This window comes from Labeo rohita, chromosome 2, assembly GCF_022985175.1.
Source record: "Labeo rohita strain BAU-BD-2019 chromosome 2, IGBB_LRoh.1.0, whole genome shotgun sequence".
Lineage (NCBI taxonomy): Eukaryota > Metazoa > Chordata > Actinopteri > Cypriniformes > Cyprinidae > Labeo > Labeo rohita.
The window spans coordinates 39,342,505-39,350,847 of record NC_066870.1 but is presented as its reverse complement, the minus strand read 5'-3'; the positions used below and the strand labels follow the sequence as shown (position 1 = coordinate 39,350,847).

The 8,343-nt window shown below is 35.3% G+C and overlaps 1 protein-coding gene across 1 annotated transcript in view; it reads right to left on the bottom strand.

Annotated features, from left to right (window-relative positions):
* The window catches only part of stk11 (serine/threonine kinase 11), a 55,747-nt gene that overhangs the window by 2,332 nt on the left and 45,072 nt on the right, over window positions 1-8,343 (bottom strand). The window lies entirely within an intron of this gene.

Below are 8,343 nucleotides of genomic sequence, written 5' to 3'. Positions count from 1 at the left end.
AAATCACTGGCTTCTTGCTTTACTAAAAATAATTGTAATTATTTATTTATAGCATTAAAAACTTGTCTTGTTGAAAGGAGCTTCAAGTGCTGAAAAAATGCAGATTTACATACAAATTAAGATAATAAATTTAATATATACACATATACATTGAAAATATTGTAGATGTATTTGTATATAATCTGAGAAAAAAAACATCTTTTTTTAAATTTACACATTACTTTACACATTACTTTAATGATTTAAATAATTTTATAAACAAGGAAATTTTATTAGAATGTTTTTTTGGCTTTGTTATTTAATATTTGTGACCCTGGACCAATATTTTAATTTTATTTTATGCATGAAAGCTGAATAAATCAGCTTTCCACTGACGTAAAACCTGGAATCTGAGGGTGCAAAAAAATCAAAATATTGAGAAAATCACCTTTAAACTTGTCCAAATGAAGTTCTTAGCAATGCATATTACTAATCAAAAATGAGGTTTTGATATATTTACGGTAGGAAATTTACAAAATGATTTTTGGCGTTAAAGAAAAATCAATAATTTTGACCCATACAGTGTATTTTTGGCTATTGCTACAAATATACCCGTGCTACTTATGACTGGTTTTGTGCTCCAGGGTCACATTTATATTTCAGTGTTATCTGTGTGATGGACTGTGTCGTGTCAGCTCAGTTCTGATGTAGTTAGTGTGAAGGAGAGGATGTTTCTATGAACACATGAGTCATTCCTATCTGTAGATATCTGTGCATTGTTGAGGCTGTGATGAGTTTGTGTTTTCATATCTGAGCACAGTCAGCGTGAGCTCTGATGAATCAGGACGGCCTGTCTACAGTAGTGTTTGTGTCCCTCACCATCATCATCATCATCATCATCACGGGCGTGTCGGTGTGACTCGACACGTCAAAAACGCTCACTTCCTGCTTTTCCCAGCGCTGCAGCGTTCAGGAATTCGCAATCGTTTGCTGAAGTTATTAATCACTTGGCCTCGTCGGCTGGGGTTCATATCTGAGCGAGTGAGATGTTGTGGGAGGAGGTTTGCGCTCCGGAGGAATGTCGAGCATTTGTGCGAGTGAAATTCCAGCCCTGTTCCTGAAACAGAACATTCCGATACTATGATGCGTGCTGTTTTACGATTGTTCTACAATATCCATGCAGGGGTGTCTTATGTAAAGGTTACAGTAATACGAGCTACTCACGGGTTAGTCAGGATGTTTGTTAAACACATTAGAGTAACACACAATACGGATCACAATTTGGGTCAAAATGAGCAGGAAACACGTTCCTTCACCAATCACACTCATCGGCTGACAAACATAAGTTCTCAGAATGATTTCCAAACACTGCCATTAAGTGATGAAAACACTCTCAGAACATTCAAAATGTGCTGGTTTTTAAAAACATGTTGTGTTATGTGAACGTTAAGGGAACATGTAGCATAATGTTACTATAGTTTCAGAACGTTCATTAAACATTTAAAAGTAACATTCAAGGTTTGAAAGAATGTTACTTTTAAATGTTTGATGAACGTTCTGAAACAAGTAACATTTAAAATATGTTACAGGAATGTCCAACTAATATGTTTAAAAAATGTTCTATGAACAATTTATAAATAACATTTTTGTTCAAAAGTTTAAAGAACATTATTAAAGACAAATTAAACATTCCAACCAGACAAACGTTTGTTCATAACCCTGAGAAAACCTCTCTAGAACATTCTGAGAATGTTCCATGTTATCTGAGAAGGAGCAGTTCACCAAAATGAAAATGAAAGTTACTCATATTCATATTCACATCTCAAACCCGTATGCTGTTATCTGTGGAACACAAACAGACAATCTTTAAAGATTCTTTATGTAACTCTTCACAATACAACAATAGTTCATTGAGTTCATGACTGATGAGCTCCACAAGAACTGAACCAGTTGCATATATTGTAAAAGATGATATATATATATATATATATTGATTATTAGACTACTTTTCATTTCAGTCTTTCTACTTTCAAATTTCACATTCACATCAGTGTTGAAAACATTTTTTTTTCAGTGTACCATTAATAGGTAAATCATAGAGTCTAGGCTCTGTAAAATTTTATTTTAGTTTTCTATATTTTTATAAGTCTCTTCTGCTCACTAAGGCTGCATTTATTTGAACAAAAATATATTAAAAACAGTCAAATTATGAAATATTAATAGAATATAAAACAGCTGTTTTCTATGTGAAAATCTGTTAAAATATAATTTATTTCTGTGATGCGCAGCTGAATTTTCAGCGTCATTACTCCAGTCTTCAGTGTCACATGATCCTTCACAAATCATTCTAATATGCTGATTTGCTGCTCAATTTCTGATTATTAGAAATGTTGAAAACAGTTGTCCTGCACAATATTTTTGTGGAAACCATTATACACATTATTTTTCAGGATTCAGATGAATAAAAAGTTCAGAAGAACAGCATTTATTTGAATCATAAATATGAAGTAATTGTCTTTACTGTCACTTTTAATCAATTTAATGCATCCGTGAAGAATAAAAACATTCATTTGTTTTATTTTCAATACTATTTCAGTTTTTCTACTTCTAAATTGAATTCAGTATTTGCATTTGTGAAATTTACAAGTAATTTCTCAGTGAATGTAATAAATGAATGAATAAATGTGAATGTAAAATAGTTTTAAAGTAAATCTTTTTTTTTTTTTTTTTAAATTTTCTTCAATAAAAAAATTTGGAGTTTAAAACAACATTTTATGTTGCACTGAAAATGTTCATTTGGCTCAATAAAATTATATGGACTGAATGTGTTTTAACACTTTCACTTTAATTCAACCAACTGAACATTATTAATGCAGCAATTAACATAAAACATTGAGTTTTTACGCCGTACAGATATGGTATTTTAATTGGTGTTTTGTACTTTTTTGGAGTTCAACAGTCAAATATGTTCATTTATGCTTTTAGCAGATGCTTTTATGCAACCCAACTTAACTCCAAATATCTGACAGCATCAGATGTGTGTCTGTTCCTCTAGTCTGTATTTGTACATACAGTGACTGAGCTGAGAGAACTGAAGATGAGATGAGTGTGTTCTTCAGATGCCTCATGCGGTGTGTTTGTGTTTGGCAGGTGCTGCGCTGCTGTAATGCGACGGCTGCAGGAGAAGCTCGGCGTGAGTTTGGCAGGATTCTGTGGAGGAGTTTGTGACGTCAGAGCAGAGACGAGCCACTGTATTCCCCATCGCAGGACTGAAATAGCTCCTTCCTGCCACTGCGTCACTGTATTCCAGCCCACATCCGCCTCTTCATCCTCATCCTTATCCACACACGGACTCTCAGCTCCACTAATGATCATCTCTCTGAAACACAAACAGAGCTTCATGAGCTTTAATGATAGAATTACATTCTGAGAAATCACAGTGATTCATATGCATACGAGAATCAATGACTGACTTCCGAAGCGAATCTGCTGCGCACGTGTCGAGCTGATCGCCGGACGTCCAGGAATCATCTGAAGCGAATGTTCCGACGTCAGAGGAACCGACACACGTCATGCAATCATCAGGGGATCTGCAGGAGAAACACTCAACATGTTCACAAAAACAGAGCTTCAGCTGGACAATAAATCATCACAATCCTTCTGTTATTTAACAGTATTTGCTTGTGGAGTAGTTTAGTCTCATAATCACAGCTGATGCATTTAAAGAACATTATCTTAACAAAAATGTCCGGCCACAAATAATGTAGATCTTGTAACATGAGCTCTGTAGCAGATACTAATACTAATTTTAATACTGTTTTATTTTTTCTACTTCAAAATTTCACATTCAATGCAATGACTCACTTGCTGTTTATTTGTAAGGAATTGTAGAATTTACTATCAATTTCCAAATGAAAATTGGTTCTACTTTTTTTTTTTTTTTCCGGTGTACCATTAATAAATAAATCAAAAAGTCTGGGCTCTGTAAGTTTTATTTATATATTTATTTATTTGTTTATGTTTTTGTAAGTCTCTTCTGCTCACTAAAGCTGCATTTATTTAATAACAGTAAAAAAATTTAAAATATTATTACAGTTTCAAACAGCTGTTTTCTATGTGAATATCTGTTGAAATGTAATTTATTCCTGTGATCAAAGCTGCATTTTCAGCGTCATTACTCCAGTGTTCAGTGTCACATGATCCTTCAGAAATCATTCTAATATGCTGATTTGCTGCTTAATAAACATTTTGTCTTAACATTATGTTTTATTTTTCAGGATTCACAGATGAAAAGAAAGTTCAAAAGAGCAGCAACTCCATTGTAACATTATGTCTGTTACTTTTAATCAATTTAATGCATCCTTGATGAATAAGTGTTACTTTGTTTATTCTTCCACCACCTGGGGTCAAAGGTCAGCAACAGCATCTGCACCTACGACGGCAGAACTCGACTCTCACAAGCTGTTTCACATCCACGCGGAGGCCTGATAACTTTCACTTCCTGTTTGATCTGTGATTTCTGTGACTTGAGCGAAACTTAAAGAGAAACGCGCCACACGCCCTGCAAACGGTTCAGACCCTAAAGATGTTGTTGAGAGCTGCTGCACATGTTTGTGTGTGTGAGATGTTCACTCACATCACATAATATACAGTAAAACACAGTGAAGCATCAGTGTGAATGATGTGATCAGTACAGGAAGTCGCTGCAGCCCACGGTTATGAAGACTTCCAGTAATCGGTGTGCGTCTGATCTGATAGAGCGCTCGCCAATGGGGGTCACAAATCACACATTCAGCTGGGTTCTTCTTAAACATCTCCATTTTCGGTCATAACCAGCTAATCATTACCTGATGTTCTCAGGCCACTTGCTCAAAAGTCACCTGAACAGATTTCGGCTATTGGATTGGATCAAATCTCGAAAATGTTCAGTTTGCCCTCCTCCATCCTCAACTCCATCAGCATCTTGTTTACGGAAATCATCTGTAATCATTACTTATTAATCTTGTCCAATCTCATTTACAGACCTGTATCACTTCTGCATGTAATTTCATATCTGTTGCACGTTACAGTTCTGGTAACTGCATTGGGTTTCGGGGGTTTCAGACCTCAGTGAGGTTTGCATGTGGACAGATCAGAATCGGAACCCTTCAGAGCAAAGCCTGCCTCAGAAATATTGTTCAGGACCTCTACAATAACCTCAATCAAATAGTGATCCTGAATGAACTAAGACTGATCAGAAACCCAGAAATCTGAATTATTCTGATCCCAGCAGAAGGGAGGATTCCAGGAACAACAATGAAATAAAACTTTAAAACTGGTCCAAAAATACATTTATAACACGTAAAATATGCCCAAATCCCCAAACATATGTCAATATCAAACAAAAAATATAATATATCATTTAAAGTGTTTTTTAAATCACTGTTTGTAAACTACATTGGCACAATCAACCTAATTACTTATAAAGCCCTGAATGGTTTAGGCCCCCAGTACCTGAGCGAGCTCTTATTGCATTATCGTCCCTCACGTCCGCTGCGTTCTCAAAACTCTGGTAATTTGATAATACCTAGAATATCAAAATCAGCCGCAGGCGGCAGATCATTTTCTTGTCTAGCGCCCAAACTCTGGAACAATCTACCCAACACTGTTCGGGACGCAGACACACTCTGTCAGTTTAAATCTAGATTAAAGACCCATCTCTTTAACCTTGCTTACACATAACACATCGACATATTCCTATAATTCAAATCCGTTAAAGGATTGTTAGGCTGCATTAATTAGGCCAACCGGAACCGGGAACACTTCCCACAACACCCGATGTACTCAGTGCATCATAAGAAGAATGGCATCTACGCTAATATTAGTCTGTTTCTTTCTTATTCTGAGGTCACCTTAACCACCAGATCCAGTCCGTACCCAGCCCAGACGGTGATCAGCACCTAGAGACGACCTCTACAGCCCTGAATGTCAGCGGAGACCACGTCGACTAGATGAGCCCCAGAGACGGATCCCCAGTGAAGACCTCGTCACCTAGACGGCTTTTCTGTCACAGGTGGAGTTTTGGTTCCTTGCCACTGTTGCCTCTGGCTTGCTTAGTTGGGGACACTTTATCTTCACTTTATCTTCACACAATATTGTATTTTATTTTATTGTTTTTGATTAACTACCTTTACCTGAAAGTTGAGTGTTTACTTTTGCCCTTGGCATAGTTGATGAACTATTTCCTATTTAATACTGTACAGCCGCCTTGTCACAATTCTGTATTGTTAAAGGCGGTATATAAATAAAGGTGACTTGCCTTGACTTGACTATTGTGGTGGCTAGTAATCCAGATTTGGTCATCTGAAAAAAGTGTATATCTAAATATATAAATTTGCTTTCAAAACCTAGTAGAAAAGTTGCATGAGGCCAATTGTTCAAAAGTAATCTGATCGGATTTTGGCCATCGGATCGGATCAAATCTTTCAAATGGGTTGATCAAAAGAAAAAAAGGATTCTGAATTTGGATTAGATCACAAAGTCCAGTCTTGGTTTTGATCTGTATTCAATCTTCAGTTTGTGTTGTTCAAAACGTTTTAGTAAAATTGTGAAAACTGGATTATTCTGATCCCAGCAGAAGGGTGGATTTCAGGAACGAAAATGTAATAAAACTTTAAAAGTGGTCCAAACATACATTTTAACATGCAATATATCCCCAAACAAAAATATGATATTTAATTTAAAGTTGTTTTTTAAATCACTGATTGTAAACTACATGGGCACAATCATCAGAGATGGATCAGTCCGAGCGGTGCTGCTAGCTCATTTTTTTAGGGGGAAGTTGGTAAAGGAGGGTTGATTTGTTGCTAAAAGTTTCTAAATGACATTGTGATGTCGTTACGTAATCATGACGCAAAATGATGTCACTGCATCGAAACTGCAGCAACACAACATTGAATTATTGAACACTTACACATCTTTGAATTACTTAAGTTTTTTTTTTTTTTTATTAACTAATAAACTTATATGTTTATCATTTTAAGCTGTGTATTAGCAGTTAGTTAGTATGCTGAAGAGTCTGTCAAAACAGGACACAATTTATGTTAATATGAAGAAATTTTCCATATTGATTTTTCAGTTTTTTTATTTGTATTTTTTAACCTGCATTTTAAACTGCACGTTGTACTTTGTGTTTTCGGGTTACAACGGATAATGGATAACAGATGTGTCCTGGAAAATTACTATTACCTTTTCTATTTTTCTAGATATTTTTTTCTTACATTGTACCAACAATGGCAGATAAAAGCTACTAACAAGGTGTTTTATAAATGAACAATGATACAATGACTCAATGATTATTATTATTAAATTGAGCAATTGTAAAGAGCAGCTAACTTAACTCATGTGTTGTGTGCACTGCTAAACATCTTTGGTTTCCTCTTTTTGTGTAATTTAGCTGGAAATTGTGTAAATAAATTAATAAATAAAATGTAAGAATAGCTCAGATTATTGCTAGGTGTTTTTGACAGAAAAAAGTTGCTGGGGTAGACTGAAAAGTTGCCAAATTTAGCAGCAAAATTGCTGAGTTGGCAACAGAGCAGTTATTTGTGTAAATGCAACGCAAAACTAAAATGCAAAACATTGGCATTTTCCCCCATCAACATTTAGGGGCTCCGTAGAGCACTAGTAATCCAGATTTGGAAATCTGAAAACTTTAAAATTAATAATATTTAATATAATCACTGTTTGTAAACTAGATTGGCACAATCAGATGTGAACCAGTCAGAAGTAGTTATTTGTGTGAATGCAATGCAAAAGATTGAAAAAGCTTTGACATATAAATATATATTTTTGCCCCATCAGCGTGTCTCTTTAGGGGCTCCGTAGAGCACTAGTAATCCAGGTTTGGTCATCTGAAAAAGTGTATATCTGGATCATTGTCATCCAGTGCAAATTTGCTTTGAAAATCGAGCAGAAAAGTAAGATGGATTACCTGAACCTGACAGCAAAACATGGGATTTGCAAATTCAGAACATTCTGAACCAAAGTGAACGTTTTGAACAACTGGTCCTCGCATGATCATCACGTATGAAATGAAGGGAAACTGCGACACCGTGTGTCCGTCACAGGAACTACAGCACTACCGCCTCCAGTGAACGAACGGGACTGTTCTATCATGTCTCAAAAAAGGTTCTAAATCTAACACATATTATCGCTGTTATTTACTTTAAATTTTTACATTCATTTCAAAGTGTATTGTTTTGTAATTATGAAATTAGAAATCTTTAAGCAATAGTGAAAAATTATTTTCTTTTTTTAGCTCAGTTATGAATCAGTCACCTAATTTCAGACAAGCATGAGATTTCTATTAAACAACATTAAATA